The sequence below is a fragment of the Mus musculus genome, chromosome X, assembly GCF_000001635.26.
Source record: "Mus musculus strain C57BL/6J chromosome X, GRCm38.p6 C57BL/6J".
NCBI lineage: Eukaryota > Metazoa > Chordata > Mammalia > Rodentia > Muridae > Mus > Mus musculus.
Genome location: NC_000086.7, coordinates 29,552,336 through 29,578,294, shown reverse-complemented (window position 1 = coordinate 29,578,294; position 25,959 = coordinate 29,552,336). Strand labels below are relative to the sequence as shown.

The following is a 25,959-nucleotide window of genomic DNA, read 5'->3' as shown; positions in this document are numbered from 1 at the left end:
CGTAACTCAACACCCATATTCAGCTTGATGAAGTCATGAAGAGTTGTCATCCAAGTTCCCTAAGCTTCAGGGCTGGGGGTGGTTATTATAGGTTGTCTTAGATACTAAAAAAATTTGAAGTTCAGGGCTTAGACCCAGTCCTTCTATTGCTGCTATTATAATCAGATCTGAGATGTTTAAGCAGGTGAGTTAAGGGCCGAATAGGAAATTCAAGGCTATGAGGTTATTGTTTGGGTGTTTTCAGTTATTTTAATTATAAATGGCTGAGAGTAGTTAACAGACAACAGTCTAGATTACTTCACATAGATAGCTGGTTTTCAAAACATTAGAAGTCCACAGAATTTGAGCTTTAATATTATTTATTCACATGTTGTTAAGACACGTCTGCTCCTGACAGGTTTCCCTTCTTTGATTCAAAGAAGAAACTGAGTATCTTTGAGGTACTCCATTTGTGACAAAATAAACACTAGGCAAGAATTGCCTCATTTCATCTACAGACATAATACAGTTCAAGGAAAAGATACAATTACAGGCTAGGACAGCTTGATTCTGATGAGCCAGAGTAGGCTAGTCCTTAATATTACTGTATCTGAAAGTCTGTCAGATGACTCTGGCCAGTAGGCTGAATACCGATGCTCCAATGTGTTGAAGTAAGGGACTATCCAGGTGATCAGTTGTCTCTGTAAATTGGCTAAGTTTTGGAAGCTGTTTTAGGCTTCCTATATATTTTCAGTTAATATCAGTGGTTCTTGAATTTCTGATGGGGTTAAAAAACTACATAATCTCCTAGAGAACTGAGGCTTTTTACTTTAAGAGGAACAGATTTGAGAGGATGTTTTTCAGATGGCATTGTATCTAAAGCCCAGTGATAGCCAGGCGCAGAACATGTAAGGATAGATGACAGAGGTTCTATTTAATTAACAACCATAATGACCTGGGTGTTAGGTCTCTTGTAAACAAAGAGTTAGTCAGCACTCAGATGATTTCCTAAAATCCTGCTTCCCACCTTAATTTGTAAAATAAAGGAAAGCTGATGATTGGGCAGGTAAAAGGGAAGGTGGAGTGGAAGGTGGGAGAGAGAAGAAGGAGAAAATGGAAGAGGGAGAGGATGCAGAGGTGGATGAAAACAAAGAAAAGCAGAGCAGAAGCCCATCGCCTGGGGAAACTGTAAGTTCTAAGGGGTCTCATAAGCTGTGGAAGATGGTAGCATAGTGGTAGATCTGTCCAATCTTGGAGCACAGCATGTAATCATATTAACTGAGTTGTGTTTTCATTGCTGGGGCATATTTGGGAGGATATTTACCTCAACACCATGGTATTACCACAATGCTGGTAAGAATGATGGCCTTGGGGTTTTCCTTATACTCGGTGGTCATCCTGATAGCTGAGGGTACCAGGCCAATATCCAGTTCTGGATGTTGTAATCCCCTAATGAAGCATAATGCAACTATAACCCTGTTTTCAGTGCCCATGATATTATTTCTGACATATTTACACACTTGGTGAAAAAGCAAGCTTTAAGAATCACAAGCAATTTTACATGTATATTTTGATGGATAGAGCAAAGCATCAACCACTTTACATATATAGTCATATTTGATATGGAACACAGCTCCAACTTTACTTTTCTCACACTGCTTACTTATCTGTGTAAAATGTTTCAGGTAGTATAAAATGCAAGGTGATTACTTTTTGTTTTCTTCTCGTGAATAATTATGAGTATATGTAAGGAAAAACATCTTCAAAATATACACCCACAATGAGCTGTTTATAAATTATTAATAAAAACACAATTTTCCTCCTAGAATCCACATATATTTATATCTAAGCAAGTTGTTATAGATTAAACATGTGCAAGCAAGCAAGGTAACATTTTTTTTCAGCCAGTTACTCTTACAGGTAGACTGCTATTTGCTGTTATAAAAAAGGGTCAATTACTTTATTATTTATCTCAAAAATTAATGCTATAAAAATCTTTTTTTAATTAGGCATTTACCTCATTTACATTTACAATGCTATCCCATACCCTCCCCCCACTCACCTACCCACCCATTTTGGTCCTGGCATTCCCCTGTACTGGGGCATATAGAGTTTGCAAGTACAATGGGACTCTCTTTCCAGTGATGGCCGACTAGGCCATCTTTTGATACATATGCAGCAGGAGTCAAGAGCTCTGGGGTACTGGTTAGTTCATAATGTAGTTCCACCTATAGGGTTGCAGATCCCTTTAGTTCCTTGGGTATTTTCTCTAGCTCCTCCATTGGGGAACCTGTGATCCATCCAATAGCTGGCTGTGAGCATCCACTTATGTGTTTGCTAGGCCCCGGCATAGTCTCACTAGAGACACCTATATTAGGGTACTCTTAGCAAAATCTTGCTAGTGTATACAATTGTGTCAGCGTTTGGAGGCTGATTATGGGATGGATCCCTGGATATGGCAGTCTCTAGATGGTCCATTCTTTTGTCTCTGCTCCAAACTTTGTTTCTGTAACTCCTTTTAAGGGTGTTTTGTTCCCAAATCTAAGAAGGGGGAAAGTGTCCACACTTTGGTCTTTGTTCTTCTTGAGTTTCATGTGTTTTGCAAATTGTAACTTATATCTTGGGTATTCTAAGTTTCTGGGCTAATATTCACTAATTAGTGAGGACATATCATTTGAGTTCTTTTGTGATTGGGTGACCTCACTCAGGATAATGCCCTCCAGGTCCAACCATTTGCCTAGGAATTTCGTGAATTCATTGTTTTTAATACCTGGGTAGTACACCATTGTGTAAATGTACCACATTTTTTGTATCCATTCCTCTGTTGAGGGACATCTGGGTTTTTTCCAGCTTCTGGCTATTATAAATAAGGCTGCTATGAACATAGTGGAGTATGTGTCCTTCTTACCGGTTGGGACATCTTCTGGATATATGCCCAGGAGAGGTATTGCGGGATACTCCGGTAGTACTATGTCCAATTTTTGGAGGAACCGCCAGACTGATTTCCAGAGAGGTTGTACAAGCTTGCAATCCCACCAACAATGGAGGAGTGTTCCTCTTTCCCCACATCCTCGCCAGCATCTGATGTCACCTGAATTTTTGAACTTAGCCATTCTGACTGGTGTGAGATGGAATCTCAGGGTTGTTTTGATTTGCATTTCCCTGTTGATTAAAGATGTTGAACATTTTTCAGGTGTTTCTCAGCCTTTCGGTATTCCTCGGGTGAGAATTCTTTGTTCAGCTCTGAGCCCCATCTTTTAAGGGGGCTATTTGATTTTCTGGAGTCTACCCTCTTAAGTTCTTAATATATATTGGATATTAGTCACCTATCTGATTTAAGATAGGTAAAGATCCTTTCCCAATCTGTTGGTGGTCTTTTTGTCTTATTGATGGTGTCTTTTGCCTTGCAGAAGCTTTGCAGTTTCATGAGGTCCCATTTGTCAATCCTCGATCTTAAAGCACAAGCCATTGCTGTTCTATTCAGGAATTTTTTCCCTGTGCCCATATCTTTGAGACTTTTCCCCACTTTCTCCTCTATAAGAAGCAGTGTCTCTGGTTTTATGTGAAGGTCCTTGATCCACTTAGATTTGACCTTAGTATAAGGAGAGAGGAATGGGTCGATTCGCATTCTTCTACATGATAACAACCAGTTGTGCCAGCACCAATTGTTGAAAATGCTGTCTTTTTTCCACTAGATGGTTTTAGCTGCCTTGTTGAAGATCAAGTGACCATAGGTGTGTGGGTTCATTTCTGGGTCTTCAATTCTATTCCATTGGTCTACTTGTCTGTCACTATACCAGTACCATGCAGTTTTTATCACAATTGCTCTGTAGTAAAGCTTTAGGTCAGGCATGGTGATTCCACCAGAAGGACTTTTATCCTTGAGAAGAGTTTTTGCTATCCTAGGTTTTTTGTTATTCCACATGAATTTGCAGATTGCTCTTTCTAATTCGTTGAAGAATTGAGTTGGAATTTTGATGGGGATTGCATTGAATCTGTAGATTGCTTTTGGCAAGATAGCCATTTTTACAATGTTGATCCTGCAAGTTCATGAGCATGGGAGATCTTTCCATCTTCTGAGATCTTCTTTAATTTCTTTCTTCAGGGACATGAAGGTTTATCATACAGATCTTTCACTTCCTTAGTTAGAGTCACACCAAGATATATTATATTATTTGTGACTATTGAGAAGGGTGTTGTTTACCTAATTTCTTTCTCAGCCTGTTTATTCTTTGTGTAGAGAAAGGCCATTGACTTGTTTGAGTTAATTTTATATCCAGCTACGTTACCGAAGCTGTTTATCAGGTTTAGGAGTTCTATGGTGGAATTTTTAGGGTCACTTATATATACTATCATATCATCTGCAAAAAGTGATATTTTGATTTCATATTTTCCAATTTGTATCCCCTTGATCTCCTTTTGTTGTCGAATTGCTCTGGCTAGGACTTCAAGTACTATGTTGAAGCGGTAGGGAAGAAGTGGGCAGCCTTGTTTAGTCCCTGTTTTTAGTGGGACTGCTTCCAGCTTCTCACCATTTACTTTGATATTGGCTACTGGTTTGCTGTAGATTGCTTGTATCATGTTTAGGTATGGGTCTTGAATTCCTGATCTTTCCAAGACTTTTATCATGAAAGGGTGTTGGATCTTGTCGAATGCTTTTTCTGCATCTAAAGAGATGATCATGTGGTTTTTGTCTTTGAGTTTGTTTATATAATGGATTACATTGATGGATTTTCATATATTAAACCATCCCTGCATCCCTGGAATAAAACCTACTTGGTCAAGATGGATGATTGCTTTCATGTGTTCTTGGATTCGGTTAGCAAGAATTTTATTGAGGATTTTTTGCATCGAACTTCATAAGGGAAATTGGTCTGAAGTTCTTTATCTTTGTTGGATCATTCTGTGGTTTAGGTATCAGAATAATTGTGGCTTCATAGAATGAGTTGGGTAGAGTTCTCTCTACTTCTATTTTGTGGAATAGTTTGTGCAGAACTGGGCTTAGATCTTCTTTTAAGGTCTGGTAGAAGTCTGCACTAAACACATCTGGTCCTGGGCTTTTTTTGGTTGGGAGACTATTAATGACTGCTTCTATTTCCCTAGGGGATATGGGACTGTTTAGATCGTTAACTTGATCCTGATTTAACTTTGGTACCTGGTATCTGTGTAGAAAATTGTCCATTTCATCCATGTTTTCCAGTTTTGTTGAGTACAGCCTTTTGTAGGAGGATCTGATGGTGTTTTGGATTTCTTCAGGATCTATTGTTATGTCTCCCTTTTCATTTCTGATTTTGTTAATTATGATGCTGTCCCTGTGCCCTCTAGTTAGTCTAGCTAAGGGTTTATCTATCTTGTTGATTTTCTCAAAGAACCAAATCCTCGTTTGGTTAATTCTTTGAATAGTTCTTCTTGTTTCCACTTGGTTGATTTCACCCCTGAGTTTGATTATTTCCTGCCGTCTACTCCTCTTGGGTGAATTTGCTTCCTTTTTTTCTAGAGCTTTTAGATGTGTTGTCAAGCTGGTAGTATGTGCTCTCTCCCGTTTCTTCTTGGAGGTACTCAGAGCTATGAGTTTCCCTCTTAGAAATACTTTCATTGTGTTCCATAGGTTTGGGTATGTTGTGGCTTCATTTTCATTAAACTCTAAAAAGTCTTTAATTTCTTTCTTTATTCCTTCCTTAACCAAGGTATCATTGAGAAGAGTGTTATTCAGTTTCCACGTGAATGTTGGCTTTCCATTAATTATGTTGTTATTGAAAATCAGCCTTAGGCCATGGTGGTCTGATAGGATACATGGGACAATTTCAAAATTTTTGTATCTGTTGAGGCCTGTTTTGTGACCAATTATATGGTCAATTTTGGAGAAGGTCCCATGAGGTGCTGAGAAGAAGGTATATCCTTTTGTTGTAGGATAAAATGTTCTGTAGATATCTGTCAGATCCATTTGTTTCATTACTTCTGTTAGTGTCAATGTGTCCCTGTTTAGTTTCTGTTTCCACGATCTGTCCATTGATGAAAGTGGTGTGTTGAAGTCTCCCACTATTATTGTGTGAGGTGCAATGTGTGTTTTGAGCTTTACTAAAGTGTCTTTAATGAATGTGGCTGCCCTTGCATTTGGAGTGTAGATATTCAGAATTGAGAGTTCCTCTTGGAGGATTTTACCTTTGATGCGTATGAAGTGTCCCTCCTTGTCTTTTTTGATAACTTTGGGATGGAAGTCGATTTTATCCCATATTAGAATGGCTACTCCAGCTTGTTTCTTCATACCATTTGCTTGGAAAATTGTTTTCCAGCCTTTCACTCTGAGGTAGTGTCTGTCTTTTTCCCTGAGATGGGTTTCCTGTAAGTAGCAGAATGTTAGGTCCTGTTTGTGTAGCCATCTGTTAGTATATTTTTTTTTTTTTGGTGAATTGAGTCCATTGATATTAAGAGATATTAAGGAAAAGTAATTGTTGCTTCCTTTTATTTTTGTTGTTAGAGTTGGCATTCTGTTCTTGTGGCAGTCTTCTTTTTGGTTTGTTGAGTGATTACTTTCTTGCTTGTTCTAGGGCATGATTTCCGTCCTTGTATTGCTTCTTTTCTGTTATTATCCTTTGAAGGGCTGGATTCGTGGAAAGATATTGTGTGAATTTGGTTTTGTCGTGGAATACTTTGGTTTCTTCATCTATGGTAATTGAGAGTTTGGCCGGGTATAGTAGTCTGGGCTGGCATTTGTGTTCTCTTAGTGTCTGTATAACATCTGTCCAGGCTCTTCTGGCTTTCATAGTCTCTGGTGAAAAGTCTGGTGTAATTCTGATAGGCCTTCCTTTATATGTTACTTGACCTTTCTCCCTTACTGCTTTTAACATTCTATCTTTATTTAGTGCATTTCTTGTTCTGATTATTATGTGTCGGGAGGAATTTCTTTTCTGGTCCCGTCTATTTGGAGTTCTGTAGGCTTCTTGTATGATCATGGGCATCGCTTTCTTTATGTTTGGGAAGTTTTCTTCTATTATTTTGTTGAAGATATTAGCTGGCCCTTTAAGTTGAAAACCTTCATTCTCATCAATTCCTATTATCCGTAAGTTTGGTCTTCTCATTGTGTCCTGGATTACCTGGATGTTTTGAGTTAGGATCCTTTTGCATTTTGTATTTTCTTTGACTGTTGTGTCGATGTTCTCTATGGAATCTTCTGCACCTGAGATTCTCTCTTCCATTTCTTGTATTCTGTTGCTGATGGTCGCATCTATGGTTCCAGATCTCTTTCCTAGGGTTTCTATCTCCAGCGTTACCTCGCTTTGGGTTTTCTTTATTGTGTCTACTTCCCTTTTTAGTTCTAGTATGGTTTTGTTCATTTCCATTACCTGTTTGGATGTGTTTTCCTGTTTTTCTTTAATGACTTCTACCTGTTTGGCTGTGTTTTCCTGCTTTTCTTTAAGGGCCTGTAACTCTTTAGCAGTGCTCTCCTGTAATTCTTTAAGTGACTTATGAAAGTCCTTCTTTATGTCCTCTATCATCATCATGAGAAATGTTTTTAAATCTGTGTCTAGATTTTCGGTTGTGTTGGGGTGCCCAGGACTAGGTGGGGTGGGAGTTCTGCGTTCTGATGATGGTGAGTGGTCTTGATTTCTGTTAGTAGGATTCTTACGTTTGCCTTTCGCCATCTGGTAATCTCTGAAGCTAGCTGTTTTAGTTATCACTGTTAAGAGCTTGTTCTTCAGGTGACTCTGTTAGCCTCTATAAGCAGATCGGGAGGGTAGCACTCTCCTTAGTTTCAGTGGGCAGAGTATTCTCTGCAGGCAAACTCTCTTCTTGCAGGGAAGGTACCCAGATATCTGGTGTTCAAACCAGACTCCTGGCAGAAGTTGTGTTCCAATCACTAGAGGTCTTAGGATCCTGTGTGGAATCCTGTGTGGGCCCTTGCGGTTGTCAGGCGACTCCGCTGGCAAGGTAGCCCGGGGCTCGAGTGGAGCGGAAGGGGCTTGTGCCCCAGGTCAGGCCCAGGTAGCCTGCTTCCCTATGTACCGCAGTCTCAGGTTCCGCGCGATTGGATTGGGGCAGGCGCTGTGTTCCACTCACCAGAGGTCTTAGGATCCCGTGGGGAGTCCTGTGTGGGCCCTTGCGGGTGTCAGGCGACTATGCTGGCAAGGTAGCCCGGGGCTTGAATGGAGCAGAAGGGGCTTTTGCCCCAGATCAGGCCCGGGTAGCCTGCTTCCCTATGTACCGCAATCTCAGGTTATGCGCGATTGGATTGGGGCAGGCACTGTGTTCCACTCACCAGAGGTCTAAGGATCCCGTGGGGAGTCCTGTGTGGGCCCTTGCGGGTGTTGGGCAAGACTCTGCTGGCAAGGTAACCCGGGGCTTCAGTGGAGCAGAAGGGGCTTGTGCCCCAGATCAGGCCCGGGTAGCCTGCTTCCCTATGTACAGCAGTCTCAGGTTCAGCGTGATTGGATTGGGGCAGGCACTGTGTTCCACTCACCAGAGGTCTTAGGATCCCGTGGGGAATTTTGTGTGGGCCCTTGCGGGTGTTGGGTGAGACTCTGCTGGCAAGGTAGCCCGGGGCTCGAGTGGAGCGGAAGTGGCTTGATGTGTTTTCTGTTCTTGTGTTGGTGTTTTTTCTTTATTATCCTTTGAAGGGCTGGATTTGTGGAAAGATATTGTGTGAATTTGGATTTGTCATGGAATACTTTGGTTTCTCCATCTATGGTAATTTTAAGTTTGGCTGGGTATAGTAGCCTGGGCTAGCATTTGTGTTCTCTTAGAGTCTGTATAATAACTATCCAGGCTTTCATAGTGTCTGGTGAAAAGTCTGATGTAATTCTGATAGGCCTGCCTTTATATGTTACTTGACATTTTTCCCTTACTGCTTTTAATATTCTATCTTTATTTAGTGCATTTGTTGTTCTGATTATTATGTGTCAGGAGGAATTTCTTTTCTGGTGCAGTCTATTTGGAGTTCTGTAGGCTTCTTGTGTGTTCATGGGCATCTCTTTCTTTAGGTTTGGGAACTTTTCTTCTATAATTTTGTTGAAGATATTTGCTGGCCCTTTAATTTGAAAATTCTTCCTTCTCATCTACCACTATTATCAGTAGGTTTAGTCTTCTAATTAAGTCCTGGTTTTCCTGAATATTTTGAGTTAGGATCGTTTTGCATTTTGAATTTTCTTTGATTGTTGTGCCCATGTTCTCTATGGAATCTTTTGGATCTGAGATTTTTCTCTTCCATCTCTTGTATTCTATTGCTGATGCTCGCATCTATGGTTCCAGATTACTTTACTAGGGTTTCTATCTCCACCATTGCCTCACTTTGTGTTTTCTTTATTGTGCCTACTTCCCTTTTTAGGTCTAGTATGGTTTTGTTTATTTCTATCACCTGTTGGATGTGTCTTCCTGTTTTTCTTTAAGGAATTCTACCTGTTTGTTTGTGTTTTCCTGTTTTTTCTTTAAGGACTTGTAACTCCTTAACAGTTTTCTCCTGTATTTCTTTAAGTGAGTTATTAAAGTCCTTCTTGATGTCCTCTACCATCATCATGAGATATGCTTTTAAATCCAGGTCTAGCTTTTCGGGTGTTTTGGGGTGCCCAGGACTGGGTAAGGTGGGTGTGCTTCATTTTGATAATGGTGAGTGGTCTTGGTTTCTGTTAGTAACATCCTTACGGTTGCCTGATCATCTCTGGAGTTAGTTGTTTTAGTTATCTCTGGTTAGACCTTGGTCCTCTCATGATTCTGTTAGCCTCTATCAGCAGACCCTGGAGATTAGTTCTCTCCTGATTTTCAGTGTGCAGAGCCCTCTCTGCAGGCAAGATCTCCTCTTTTAGGGAAGGTGCACAGATATCTGCCGTTCAGTCCTGCTTCCTGGCAGAAGATGAAGGCCTGAAACAGGGCCTGTCCCTGAAGCTGTTAGCTTCTGTAGTCCACACTCTCATCTGGACAGACTAGTCTCAAAGGGATCCAGGAACCAATATGACTCCCCCAGGTGCTCTGGTAAAGCCCTCGCATGATGGGGGGACACCTCTCCTCTGGCAGGTAAGGTACCCTGATGTCTGGAGCCTGAGGCGGGGTTTTCCTCAGAAGCTGTGTGGCTTCTGCCTGTCCCAGAAGAAGCTATTAGCTTCTGTAGTCCACACTCTCATTTGTGCAGAATAGTCTTAGAGTTTTCCAGGAACCAAGATGGCTCCTCCAGGTCCTCAGACAAAGGCCCTCCCGGGAGGGGGGTACTCCTCTCCTCTGGAAGGGAAGGTGTTCTGATGTCTGTAGTCTGAAATGGGTTCTGCCTCAGAAGCTGTCTTCTTGGGACCTTGGGAGTGTCCGCTGACTTCATGCCCATAGTGACCAGGTATTGGAACCAACTGGAAGGGACTTGTGACTGCCTTCTGCTTCCATAATGCTGTCTCATGTCCCATGTGATTGGATTGGAACAGAAGTTGTGTTCCACTCACCAGAGGTCCTAAGATCGAATTGAAAATCCCCTAGGGACCTTGGGGGTGTCTGCTGACTCTGCACCAAGGTGACTCATTGCTGGCACCAACGGGAAGCGCTGGAGCAGCCATTCTAATATCGAGTAAAATTGACTTCCAACCCAAAGTTAGCAAAAAAGACAATGAGGGCCACTTGATAGTCATTAAAGGTAAAATCTATGAAGATGAACTCTCAATTTTGAATATCTATGCTCCAAATGCAAGGGCAGCCACATTCATTAAAGAAAGTTTAGTAAAGATCAAAGCACACATTGCACCTCACACAATAATAGTGGAAGACTTCAAAACCCTGTTCTCACCAATTGACAGATCCTGAAAACAGAAACTAAACAGAGACAGTAGAAACTATCAAAATCTATGAAAGAAATGGTTTTACTATATATCAACGGATTGTTTTATCCTAAAACAAAAGGATATACCATTTTTTCAGCATCTCATGGCACCTCCTCCAAAATTGACCATATAAATGGTCACAAAACAGTCCTCAACAGATAAAAAAAATATTGAAATTATCCCATGAATTCTATCTAATCACCATGGACTAAGGGTTATCTTCAATAACAGCAAAAATAATGGAATGCTAATATTCAGAGGGAAACTGAACAACACGCTACTCAATGATACCTTGGCCAATGATGAAATAAAGAAAGAAATTAAAGACTTTTTAGAGTTTAATGAAAATGAAGCCACAACATACCCAAACTTATGGGACACAATGAAGACAGTACTAAGAGAAAAACTCATAGCACTGAGTGCCTCCAAAAAGAAACTAGAGAGAGCATACATTAGCAGCCTGACAGCACACCTAGAAACTCTAAAACTAAAGGAAGTAAATTCACCCAAGAGGAGTAGACAACAGGAAATAATCCAACACCAGGCTGAAATCATCCAAGGGGAAACAAACAAACAAACAAACAAAACCTATTCGATGAATCAACCAAATAAAGAGCTGGTTCTTTGAGAAAATCAACAAGATAGAAAAACCCTTAGCCAGACTAACTAGAGGGCACAGGGACAGTATCCCAATTAACAAAATCAGAAATGAAAAAGGAGAAATAACAACAGAAACAGAGGATATCCAAAACATCATCAGATCCTATGACAAAAGGCTTTACTCAACAAAACTAAAAAACCTGGATGAAATGGACAACTTCCTAGACAGATACCTGGTGCCAAAGTTAAATCAGGATCAGATTAATGACCTAAACAGTCCCATTTCTCCAAAGAAATAGAAGTAGCCATCAATAGTATCCCAACCAAAAAAGCACATGACAAAATGGGTTTAATGCAGAGTTCCATCACACCTTCAAAGAAGATCTAATTCCAATTCCTTAAACTATTCCACAAAACAGAAATGGAAGGTACTCTACCCAATTCATTTTATGAAGTCACAATTACTCTGATACCTAAACCACAGAAAGATCCAACAAAGAAAAAGTACTCCGGACCAATTTCACTTTTGAATATCGATGCAAAAATAATCTATAAAATCCTGGCAAACCGCATCCAAGAACACATCAAAATGGCCATCCACCATGACCAAGTAGGATTCCTCCAAGTAACACAGGGATGGTTTGAATCTGGAAATCTATCAACATTATCCACTATATAAACAAAGTCAAAGAAAAAAAGCACACTATCGTCTCCTTAGAGGCTTAGAAAGCATTTGACAAAATGCAACATCCATTCATGATAAAAGTCATGGAAAGATCAGGAATTCAATGCCCAAACCTAAAGATAATAAGAGCAATATACAGCAAACCAGTAGCCAACCTCAAACTAAATGGAGAGAAACTGGAAGCAATCCCACTAAAATCAGGGACTAGACAAAGCTGCCCACTGTCTCCCTCCCTAATCAATATAGTACTTGAAATCTTAGCCAGAGCAATTCAACAACAAAAGGAGATCAAGGGGATACAAATTGTTAAGGAAGAAGTCAAAATATCACTATTTGCAGATGATATGATAGTACATATAAGTGACCCTAAAAATCCCACCAGAGAACCCCTAAACCTCATAAACAGTTTCAGCGCAGTAACTGGATAAAAATTAACTTCAACAAATCAGTGGTCTTTCTCTCCTCAAAGGATAAACAAGCTGAGAAAGAAATTAGGGAAACAATACACTTCACAATAGTCACAAATAATATAAAATACCTTGGTGTGACTTTAACTAAGGAAGTAAAATATCTGTAGTTAAGAACTTAAGTCTTTGAAGAAAGAAATAGAAGAAGATCTCAGAAGATCGAAAGCTCTCCCATGCTCATGGATTGTCACGATTAATATAGTGAAAATAGCTATCCTGCCGAAAGCAATCTACAGATTCAATGCAATCCCCATCAAAATTCCAACTCAATTCTTCACTGAGTTAGAAAGGGCAATTTTCAAATTCATCTGGAATAACAAAAAACCTAGGATAGCAAAGACTATTGTCAATGATAAAAGAACCTCTGGTGGAATCACCATGCCTGATGTCAAGCTGTACTACAGAGCAATTGTGATTAAAAACTGCATGTACAGATACAGTGACAGACAGGTGTATCAATGCAATAGAATTGAAGACCCAGAAATGAACCCACATGCTGATGGTCACTTGATCTTTGACAAGGGAGCCAAAACTATACAGTGGAAGAAAGACAGCATTTTCAACAAATGGTGCTGGCACAACTGGTGGTTATCATGTAGAAGAATGCAAATTGATCCATTCTTATCTCATTGTACAAAGCTCAAGTCTAAGTGGATCAAAGAACTCGAAATAAAACCAGAGACATTGAAATTTATAGAGAAGAAAGTAGGAAAAAGCCTTGAAGATATGGGCACGGGGTGTGGTGGGGGTAGGATTCCTAAACAGAACTGCAGTGGCTTATGCTGTAAGATCAAATATTGACAAATGGGACCTCATAAATTTGCAAAGCTTCTTTAAGGAAAACGACACTGTCAATATGACAAAAAGACCACCAACAGATTGGGAAAGGATTTTTTCTAATCCTAAATCTGATAGGGGAGTAATATCCAATATGTACAAAGAACTCAAGAAGCTGGACTCCAGAAATTCAAATAACCCCATTAAAAATGGGGTACAGAGCTAAACAAAAGATTATCAACTAAGGAATTCTGAAGGACTGAGAAGCACCTGAAAAAATGTTCAACATCCTTGATCATCAGGGAAATGCAAATCAAAACAACCCTATGATTCCACTTCACTCTAGACAGAATGGCTAAGATAAAAAGTTCATGTGAGAGCAGATGCTGGCGAGGATGTGGAGAAAGAGGAATAATCTTCCGTTGCTGGTGGGTTTTCAAGCTTGTACAACCACTCTGGAAATCAGTATGGAATTTCCTCAGATAATTGGACTTAGTACTACCACTAGATCCAGCAATTCCTCTTCTGGGCATATACCCAGAATATGTTCCAACTTGTAATAAGGACACATTCTGCACTATGTTCATAACAGCCTTATTTATAATAGCCAGAAGCTGGAAAGAACCCAGATGTCCCTCAACAGAGGAATGGATACAGAAAATGTGGCACATTTACAAAATGAAGTACTACACAGCAATTAAAAACAATGAATTTGATTGGTTGCTAGCCTGGGCGCGAAGCGGTCTTCAGGTTTGGTCTCAGTTGCGCTGAAGTGAAACGACGCGGGGATGGAGGTGAGCCAGGCGGTGTCTGGTACCGATGGTGTCCGGGAACGGAGGGGCTCGTTCGAAGCTGGAAGAAGGAACCAAGATGAGGCACCTCAGTCCGGGATGAACGGGCTTCCGAAACACTCCTACTGGCTGGATCTCTGGCTCTTCATCCTTTTCGACCTGGCCTTGTTCGTCTTCGTGTACCTCTTGCCCTGATCGGTTTGCTGAGTCAAGAATGGGGCTTCTGGAGTGAATCTTGAAAACGACTATAGACTCTTGAATGAAGAGGACTTCAGCAGCTGACTTCGGCACCTCTATCTAACCTTTCCTTCAGTCCTTGACCTCACTAAAGTACTATCATATGTTTAAAACCTGTTTTTCATGGTTGAAGTAATGATTGTAGCTAAATGATAGATAATATATATTTTTAATAATGTCTGTAAGTTAAGTACTTAAGGGAAATAAATGTATGTGGTTATTTACTCACCCAACAGATGTTGGGCCCCTCACTATTACCCAGACATCAGTTTGGACACAGCAGTGAACAAAGCAAAAAAAAAAAAAAAAAAAAAAAAAAAAAAAAAAAAGTTATCTTTGTGAAGCTTACTTTCTCAAATATTGTTTTAAAACTATGCTATTATAAAATAGATATCTAGAGTTGAATAGGTAGCACTTACTCAGAAAGGCCACAGTCCCAAAGCAGCTACTAGAAACATTTTGGAAGCTGTTACTTGTCATCTTAAGACCTGGGTGATTAGAAATGCTTTACTGTTGGTTTTAGTGCTATTCGGTATATGAAAACTGCCTAAAATACTCAGAGGGGGTGTTCTTCTCCCTTATAATTCACACTATTTGGTAAACTGTTTACAGTTGTCTTAAGATACTGTTGCATTTGCTTGGGTAATTTTTGTGCAAGGTGTAACTGAAGTATGCGTATTAGCACACAGGGCTGGGGTGACTCTGAGTTCACCACACTCTGGGACCTGCTTACTAATTTTCTCTAATAAATGTTTAATCACTGAAAAAAAAACAATGAATTTATGAAATTTTTAGGCAAATGAATGGAGTTGGAGGATATCATCCTGAGTGAGGTAACCCAATAACAATAGAAGTCACTTCACATGCACTCACTGATAAGTGGATATTAACCAAGAAACTTACAATAGCCAAGATATAATTTGCAAAACACAAGAAAATCATGAAAAAGGAAGACCAAAGTGTGGATTATTCATTCCTCCTTAGAATAAGGAACAAATTACCCAATGAAGGAGGTACAGAGGCAAAGTTTGGAGCTAAGATGAAAGGATGGACCATCCAGAGACTACCCCACCCGGGCTTCCATCCTATAATCTGCCACCAAACTCAGACACTATTGCATAAGGCCCCTTGGTCTTATACACTTTATATGCCCCAGTACAGGGGAACACCAGGGCCAAGAAGAGGGAGTGGGTGGGTAGGGGAGCAGGGCAGGGGGAGGGTATAGGGAACTTTCAGGATAGCATTTGAAAAGTAAATAAAGAAAATATCTAAAAAGAAAAAAAATCCTGTACTCTGCAAAATTGGAAAATCTTAACGAAAAAAGAGTTTTCTAGAAGATACCAATTATGAATGTTAAATCAATTACACATAAACACTTTACACGGCCCAATAACACTAAAGAAATAGAAACAGGCATTAAAAATCTCCCAAACAAATAAATAACTAAAAAGTCAATGGTCAATTCAATTTAACACAGAATTCTACCAGAGTTTCAAAGAACTAACTCAATATATGTTGAATTCTTTCAGAAAATGGAAACATAAGGAACACTGCCAAACTCATTCTCTGACTCGACAGCGACCCTGTGGTGTCATAGTTCTACCACAGTTCATAGCAACACCTAAATCATATAAAGACTCAACAGAGAACTAGAACTTCAGACTTATTTCTCTTATGAACATTGATGCAAAATTACTCAGTAAAATACTCAAACTGAATCCTGGAACATAACAAGATGCAACAAACCCAAACATATACTTTAATAACAAGACAGTATGTAGTAATCCACTAGTAGGAAAATGGTTCCACAAACAGGCAAAAGAGTCGTAGACAACCCCATTCCCACTGGTAGGAGGACAACACAAACCCCAACCTTCACAACTATATCATGAATGTAGAGGGCCTAGTACAGACCCACAGGGGCTCTGTGGTTGTTGCTTCCATATTAGTGAACACCTAAGAGCCTTGATGAGTTGACTCTGTAGACTGTGATTTCCTGGTATCCTTGACCCCTCTTATTCCTGCAATCTTTTCTCCACATATCCCAAGGAATTCCCTGATCTCCACCTAATACTTGACAGTGGATCTCTGCACCCATCAGCTGCTATAGGAAGCTTCTCTAATGATTAGGCAATTTAGTGATCTAAATATCATCTTCTGGTGTCCTCTTTGATTTATTTCTATAAACATTTAAAATATTTTGTCATACTCAATTTTATTTGTGTGGGTACGTAACCAAGATGTTTTCTGTGGTTTGTGGCTGTTGTGGATGGTGTTATTTGCCTGCTTCATTGGCTGGGCCATACCCCACAATAAATTTACCCACATCTTTGTATGTTTTCTTGGAGAATAGACCAACACTACCCCAATAGTGATATCCTATCCACATTGCCAGTGATGTCTAACTGCCATTAAAAGCAACTTTTATCTGACTCCACACCCAGTTTGCATCAAGATTTATTAATTCTTCTGCTATATTTAAAATATATTGTCCTTCTATATATTAAGATATACAATTCTACATACTAAATTCGGCTATGTCTTCCATAGAGAGACATGGGGACCCTTAGATAAAATATAAAAATAAAAATATACTCAGTAACCTTGAGGGGATGTGGTGGGGAGAAGTATTAGATTTCAATAGACCAGGAGATCATAATGGATGATGAGCAATCCCAAGGAGATCCCTATGGGTCAGTATGCAGAGCCCAACAGGCAGGAAGAAGCAGAGATGCAGCATTTTTCTTATGAAATATTATTCTCTCAAGATAGGGATCATGCATAACCTGTTATTTCACCACATATTTTGGGGGGATATTCCCTGATGAGCCATGAGCAAGCTGCAAAAGATGGCATTAAGTTGACACTCTAATCCATGCCTAGGGTACCTGATGGCATAGACTGTGGTCTTTGGACAATATAATGAAAGAGATTTGGCAATAAATGTCCTTCTCGTAAGAATCTGAACTCCTATATGGGAAACACAAGACCTCAGAGGTAAAGACAATGGGGTAAGTTTTCCCCTGTCTCTGCCTCAGACCTGCCTTCACCAAGGTTTGAAGCATTTTCTCACACCATCCCTTATACAATGAAGGTGTCTGTCTCTGCATGTATGTCTTTTCCCTTGTCCAGTGATCTCTAAGACCTTGGTTGTGCAGTGTAACCATGGTGTACCACAATGCTGGTAAGACTGCCTTGGGGTTTTTCTTATACCCTGGGGTCAACCTGATAGCTGAGGGTCCTGGGCCAATGTCCAATTCAGGATATTGTAATTTCCTAACGAAGCATAATGGAACTATACACCTGGTTTCAGTGTCCATGGTTTTGTTTCTGAGGCTTTTGTGCAGGATGATCCATGTGTCCACAGGAGACCTGCCTTCAGCAAGTTTTGAAGCCACTTCTTGCTCGAAGCCCTGGTTGATGCAGGCACTTATATATGCAGTGGCACCTTCCCAACTTCATCTATATGCAGTGGTCTCTAAAAGCTTGGTTATAGTTCCAAAGTGTCAGCACAGCACTGATGAGATATGTTAGTCTACCTTGCTACTGTCAAGATTACAGCTGAGGATGCTACACAAAGTCGGGATATTGCTGTAGCACAGTGAGAGGACCTGGGCCCAGTATTCATGGTTTGGTGTCTGAGAATTCTGTCTTCTATTTAAACTAAGAGTGGTGTTACTTTTGTCTTATATGTGTATAATCTCTACGTCTTGATGGTGTAATACCCATGACTGGATTGTCTCAGTCCAGTGGAAATGTGAGCCCTGTGTGGTCTTCGACCTAAAGGCCATTTCCCTGACTCACTCTGGGAAATGCACCTCTAGCCTGAAATGCCTAAGATGCTAGGTTGCCACCTAGATGCCTGGTGGCAGTCCACTTTTTAGGGTGTTTTTTCTGAGCAAAGGTCCAAGGACCTAGGTAAAGGATAGTTTAGCATTCTAGACAAAATACTATCATGAAACCTAATTATCTTGCTGAGGCCCCCAGTGCTTTGCTTTGCTTTGCTTTGCTTGGCATGTTTTGAGAGTGGCAGAGAGGCAGGGCAAAAGATTCCTTCAGTATTTCAAGTCCAGGGAGAAAGAAGGTTCTAGTGATTCTGGCAGCCAGAGTCAGTACAGGCTCCTCAAACAGACAGGGCTCCAGATCTCTTGGCCTACTAGATACAGAAGGCATAGTATACCACTTCCATTTGAGGCCATGTCCATCAGAGATGGCAAACAATAGCAGCCCAGCAGTTTACACATATCCTCAGAAATATAGGAATATTGCCCTGGCTCCCTCTAAGTCTTTCTGATAGAAAACATAGTGCCCAAGCACGCATATTTTACGACAGGATCCCTAGCTACTTTCTCTTCCCCTACTTGTAGCAAAATTCATATCTTATAGCTACAAGCTTCCCTGGATGTTCTCACCTCAGCATATGGGATAGAGGAGACATGCCCTTCCCACCAAAGGCCTTTTGTTTTGTTTGTTTGATTGTTTTGTTTTGTTTGTTTCAAGCTTTCCTTTATTTATAAGATTTTTTTTTACATTTCAAATGTTATCCCCTTTTCTAATTTCCCCTCCAAAAACCCCAATCCCATCCCCCTTCTTCTGATCACCAACCCACCCACTCTCGCTTCCCTGTCCTGGCATTCCCCTACAGTAGGGCATCATGCCTTCATAGGACCAAAAGCCTCTCCTCCGATTGATGTCCAATAAGACCATCCTCTACTGCATATTCTTCTGGAGCTCATGTGTCCTAGTTCCAGCTCACAGAAAATTCTTCCCCATTCCCTGTCCCCAGAACCCATCAAGTAATCCACTATATAAACAAACTCAAAGGAAAAGAATTATCATCTCAAAAGACCCTGAAAAAGCCTAGGCCAATATCCAAAGCTCCTTCATGATAAAAGTCTTGTAGAGATCAGGAACTCCTGACACACAACTAATTAATATAATAAAACCAATATGAAGGAAACCAGCACCCAGTTACAATACAAGGCTGCCCACTCTCTCCCTATTTATTCAGTGTAGTACTTGAAGTTGTCAGGAGTCATCATATGACAAGCTAATAAGTAATAAGTGATCTTCCTGAGATGGTCTGTCTTGGATTATAATCCACGAGAGATTTGCTCCAATAGGCATGTCCCAGGAGAAAATCATTTCAGGAACGATTCCTCCTAATGCTTTTCTTGTTATTGAACATATAAATTGAACATAACACTAGAAATTAGCCCACACTTCTGAGCAGATCTCTGCAGATCTACAAAGATATACTGGCTTGTAGTGATGCTATATATGAAAATACATGATCTCTTAAATCTTGAAGATGATCCTATCAGATTTCCTAAAGTTATTTTAGTGTTTATTAAGCTCTTTTATAGTGGGTCTGCTACTAGATCCTTTTGTGATAGTCAAAACTGCAATGATAATTCTGCCAGTCTACCATGTGTTACCAGTTAATTCCTCTACATAATAACCAGACTTTCTTCTACTACTACTACTACTACTACTACTACTACTACTACTACTACTACTACTATTACATTGTACTACTACAATGCACTACTACTACATTCCAAATGGTTGTAAAACAATTAACCAAAGGTCGTAAAAATATAACTAACAATTAATTAAAGGCTCTGGTATAGAAAATATAATATTGACTATGTTTACTACACAAAACTTCACTAATAACTTATTTATGGTTTTTACCTTTCAGTGAACCTTCTTACCTGTGACAGGTGATGAATATTTAGCCAGATAATTACTCCTAGTGTATATGCATGTAAGCATTCTCTGTTGTAAAATTCTTTTCAATTTATGATTTAATGTGTGAACATTTGATGATCTTTTTAACATGTGGTCATGTATTCTGTAAGATGTGTAAGTGCTGAGGATAAAGAGAAGAGAGAAGAAATGAGCTGAGAAATTTTTAGATAGAACAGTTTATGGACATAACAGAGCTGAACAAGAACTTAGAAGTATAGGAATAGCATTGGAAGAGAAGATGTTGAGAGAAAGGGGGAAAGAGAAGAGAGCAAGATTAGAAAAAATGCAGAGTGGAATAAATTCTAAACTATAAGTAACATTAAAAAAACTAATAGAGCAATGTGCAGAATGCAGAGGGAAAGAGGAAAAGGAACCTGCAGAGATAGCAGAAGTATCAGGCAAGTTTCTCCTTACTATGGACAGAACATGTCTTTTCTTACTAAGGCAAGCTTAGCCTTATTAAAGAACAAAGCTTTGTTCTTAAAATCTTGTGTGAAATTCATTCAGCATTAAAAGGGTAGAAACTATTTTCTTTATGCAATAAAGATTGGAGCACTTTTTTCATCCAGAATGATTTAGTTTCCTGCACCAGTGCTTGATCTTTGCGTCATATGCATAGGTCTGTATGGATGTGTGCATGTAAGTATGTAATTGACACAATTCATGCAAGTTGAACCTTACAGGTTTGAATTGGAATGTATGAATTTGCATTTGTGTAACTCTATGTGAATTTATGTGTTTATGCATATTTTCTTATGCAAAATGTTTCCTTCTGTGAGCACTATTCTCTTCTTCTCATTCAATAGAAGTTTATTGTTCCATGCTTCCCCCTAGACTGAGAAGTAAGAGGCATCTGGACAAAAGAGAAAAGTCTCTAGCAATTAATTCTTTACTTAATCCCATGCTATTTTAGGATGAGGTGTTAAGTGCCAGAGACCACAGTTTCAGGTCTCAGAGAAACACAGGAGGCAGGTCAGCTACAGCAGCAAAGTAACTTAGACTTAGATAAGTAAACTTTTTATTATTAAACAGCAACTCTAGATATCTTGAAAGACAGTTTTACCCCTGTATCTTGTAATATGAAGTCTTACACTCTACTGATGCTCTCCCCACTCTGCTGCCTCATCAAAACAAACAAAAGAGAAGAACCTGGCAGGGCTGGCCACCAGAAAAGTTCTAGCTAGAGCAATAAGACAACAAAAGGAGATCTTAGGATATACAAATTGGAAAGGAAGAAGTCATGGTATGACTATTAATGGGTGATATGATACATAAATGTCCCTCAAAACTCTACCAGAGAACTCCTATGATAGATAAACAACTTCAGCAATGTGGCTAGATATTACATTGACACAAACAAATCAGTTTCCTTCCTTTATACAAATGATAAAGTAGATGAGAAAGAAATTAGGGAACAACACCATTCAAGTAGCCACACATAACATAGAATACCTTAGTGTAACTCACCAGTCAAGTGAAAGGCATGTATGAAATGGACTTCAAGTCCCTGAAGAAAGGAAGGAAAGCAGACCTCAGAAGACAGAAAGATCTCCCTTACTCATGAATCAGTAGGATTAACAGTGAAAATGGCCATCTTACCAAAAGTAATCCACTGATTTAATGCAAATACCATCAAAATTCCAAGACAATTCTTCACAAAAATAGAAAGAGCAATTCTTAATTTCAAACAAACAAAAACAGTATACCCAAAACATTATAAACAATAAAAGAACTTTTGGGGGAATCATTGTCACTGACATCAAAGTCTTTTCTAAAATTGAATATTTATATCAAGTGTTCCCTACTGCTTGTCCACCCTTAGAGAGACCCTACCACTATCTTGTATCTCTTTCTCTGAGAGGGCAGTGGCCTCCTGTTGGTATCCACCCACCCTTGTACGTCAAGTCTCTGTAGGGTTAGGCAGAATTTCTCCCACTGTAACCAGACACGTCAAACTGTGTTGAGGAACAGATATCACAGTCAGGCTATAACTTTAGGGAAAGCCTCTGGTCCCCTAAAGGTTTTTTTTTTTCCTTGTTCTACCTTTACTTTTCTGGTATTTCTTTTCTTTTCTTCTTTTCATTCTAATGTTTAATCTTGAATCCCATGTATGGACTGCTGGCATTCCATGTAGTAGTATCACAGCTAATAATATTTTTTTGAATTTTATTTTTTTTAAACTTTTTATAGACCAAAAATATATTTCATTATATATTTACCTTATTTGCATGTCAAATGTTGTTCCCTTTCCTGTATTCCTCTCCCAAAACCCCCTATCTCCTCCCCCTCCACTTGCTCACCAACCTACCCACACCTGATTCCTGGCCGTGACATTCCTCTACAGTAGGGCATAGAGCCGACATAGAGCCTTTCCTCCCACTGAGGAATGACTAGTATATCTTCTGCTACATATGCAGATAGAGCCATGATTCTCACCATGTGTACTCTTGGGTTGGTGATATAGTCCCTGGGAGCTCTGGGGGTACTTGTTAGTTCATAATGTTATTCCTCTTTTGGGGATGCTAACCCCTTCAGCTCCTAATTTTCTTTCTTTCTTTTTCTTTACTTCTTTTTTTTTTTTTAAGACAGGTTTCAATCTATAGCTTTAGCTTTCCTGGAACTCTTTATGTATAACAGGCTAGCTTCCAACTCTGATCTGTGAATGTCTCTGCCTCCTGGATGCTGGGATTAAAGGTATGAGCCAGCACAACCAACTTCAAAGGTTTCTTTCATTTATTTATTTATTTATTTATTTATTTATTTATTTATTCATTCAATTTACATCGCTTCCCCACTACTCCCTCCCTGTTTTCTCAGAGTAGAGGAAGTCCCCTCAGGTCTCACCCTGCCCTGGAACAGGTAGTCCCAGCCAAACTAAGCACATCCCCTCCCACTGAGGACCACACAGGAAGTCCAGCCAGAGGAAGGAAATTTCATTCAATTTTTGAGTTTATGCTATAATTACATTGTTTATCGCTTATCATTTTTCCCTTCAGGCCCTCTCATATATCCCTCCTTACTCTCTCTATACTAATCAGGACTCACCAGTATGATAGTTTAAACATGAGATGAAGATGGACAGGATATGTGGCAAAGTGGACATAGAACGCCCATGAGGCCTCAACCCTATACAAAAACTATAGCTAACTGTTGAATGTTGAGAGTGGGAGCAATATCTGCCCTAGAGAAGAGCACACAGTTTGGTTAGCAATTACTATCATTATTTTTCTTTTGTTAAGGAAACAGAATAACCACAGCATTTCCCCCTTCCAGCATAAGTTGAAATATATCCTCTCCCATCCAGTTTTGAAGCTATTTAGGAGCCTAGTAACTAGTTGAGGAAGGTGATTGTGTCCCCCATGGCAGCGACCCATCTTTTTATGCTGTATGTTCTCTAGGACTTTGGGTGTGGTATGGACCACAGCGATAGCAAATCCTTGGCAGGCATGACCACCCTGGGCATCACTCTGCATTTGAGGAGTCAAGATGATAACTGAGGATCCTGTACAAACATCCAAGTGAGAGGGCCTGTGTTCAGCCCCTGGATCCAGTGTCCACGCTTTTGTATCTGTGGGTTCTGATCTCTTTTCCAGAAAGGAAAAGATAGTTATATAGTATGGTTCCTGTCCCTTGGGAGAATTTAATTCTCACAGTACAGTGGAAATGGTGACACAACGGGGTCTTTGTCTCCCAGGCTGAGTCATATGACTCATTCTGAGAGGCACATATCTAGCCAGAAGTAGCCAAGATACTGAGTAGCCAATGGTGAGTTTGGAAGGTAATGAGTTGTTGTGTTTTGCTCAGTAGAGGATCAGGTAGTGTGTGGCAATGCATTATTATGAAACAGCCTCTTACATCCCAGTTCTATGATATTAGGGTTGACTCAGCAGAGGGTAATATTGCTAAAGAAGCAGACACTGCATCAAGTGTAATAAGCACCTTGCCACTCAACTCCATCCCTAAATCCTAAAACAGTAAGAAATATGATTACTACCACTAAACAAAGTTTGTGATTAGGCTGGAATCTGTAATTTCAATCATAAAATTATACATAATTGAAATAATAAAGATTTCTGACAACTATGTTAACTCCTTCCACATAACCTTGATTTACTTGACAAAATCAAAAATCTGGTTCCCCAGACAGATACTGAACTCAGTTGAATTTTTTAGTAAACTTTATATTCGAGTTTCCATCAAACTTGTTCTCAAAAAAGACATTGTAGGCACAGTAGATGATGTTTCTAATTGGTTTACCAATTCCCCAACTTTTGACAGTCAAAGGATTCATGGCAAAGGTACTTCCCCCATCAAAGTACAGAATAAGTGTGTGCAAGCTTTCAAAGCATAGCTGCCATTTTCAACTCTATATTTCCCCCTTACCTTGCTCTCTTTAGGGTAGAAGTTTCTGTCTCAATGGAGTTGTAAAACTCTGTCCCAGAACATTCTTTCTCAAGGAGCTACTGAAAAACTCCTATCCAATGTTCTTGACTGGAAGGGTTTCTTGTTTCAGCACACTAATGAGTAATTAAGGGGACAAACATAAACATTTGTATTAGCTAATCCAAGAATAATTTCAGGAAGATCATATAGAGTTATACTTCAGCACCTGGAATACTCCTATCTCCTGTATTCCTGAGAGTCTGGTAAATAGTTGACATGACCTCCTCTCTGTCAATGCCCATCCCCCTTACTTTGATGCTCTTTAGCCTGGAGTTTTGTTCCTGAAATGGTCACTCAAAAATCCCTTATTATTATTATTATTATTATTATTATTATTATTATTATTATTATTATTATTGATTTACCGGACCACATTACTATTATTTTACATCCTAGTGATAAAGTTGTGCTTTTTCAGGGACTACTCGGCAATCAAGTGCTGACATCTGTCTTTCAAAATATATTCAAGGTCCCCACCTTCTGACAACTCTAGGTAATACAGCAATGTTCCCTAAAACAGAAAAATATCCCCCATATTGAATACCAAAATGCAATTGTTTGAATGTGGAAATGATTTTAGAGTACCCAAAACCCATCAGTGTTATATTATGTGCCACACGCTCTGGTCGAGTCAGCTTAAGCTGAGAGGCTTGAAAGTCACTCATGAGGCAAAGAGCTTCAAGGAAGCTCTCCTCCTGGAGTCTGGCGTTCCCTCTTACCCATACATTAATTTTTCATTCCCGAGTTAGTCTAGTATATGGATCAACGTGCTCCCTTTCAGTATTTTCTTATTATAAGTGCCTTTTAAGATTGAATTCTGACATAGCTAAAGCCTTCTGCCAGTATTCCAACAGTTCTAGAACGTCTTTGAGCAAGACCATGGGCTTGAAATTCAGCAAGAATGTTGCTGATCAGAATAGCCTCTGGTACTACACTATCACTTTGAATAAAATCTAGGTCACTACCTTACACAGGAATTTACCATCACTGAGGAAGAAGGAAGTTTCAGACCAAAGGAGTAACCAGAATAGATACTTATAACTATAGTGAAGTTACACCTATACACACACACAAACACACACACACACACACACACACACACGTATTTACAATGGCCTAAGGGGAAGGTGGACTATACAATAGACTAAAATAGGAACTATGCAAGGGTGCAAAGCCCTTGACCCTGGCTTCTAAGATTAGTGAATCTTAGGTGGAGCCCTTGTTGATCCTAGTTGTTATCAATGAATTCTATCCCAGGTGCTCCCCTTTAGACCTCTTGTGTTTGCATTCCTCTGTTTTATGTAAGATTCCGGGTACCTCATTTGTACCTTATGAATATGTCACCCAACTTCCTTATTGTCTTCTGCATAAAAAGTCTGATGATTGATTTGAAAAAAACATTCAAATTTCACACAACCTCTCCTGTGTGCGTCTGT

At 39.6% G+C, this 25,959-nt stretch overlaps 1 pseudogene; it reads left to right on the top strand.

Annotated features, from left to right (window-relative positions):
* On the top strand, positions 14,024-14,541 carry Gm15432 (predicted gene 15432; annotated as a pseudogene).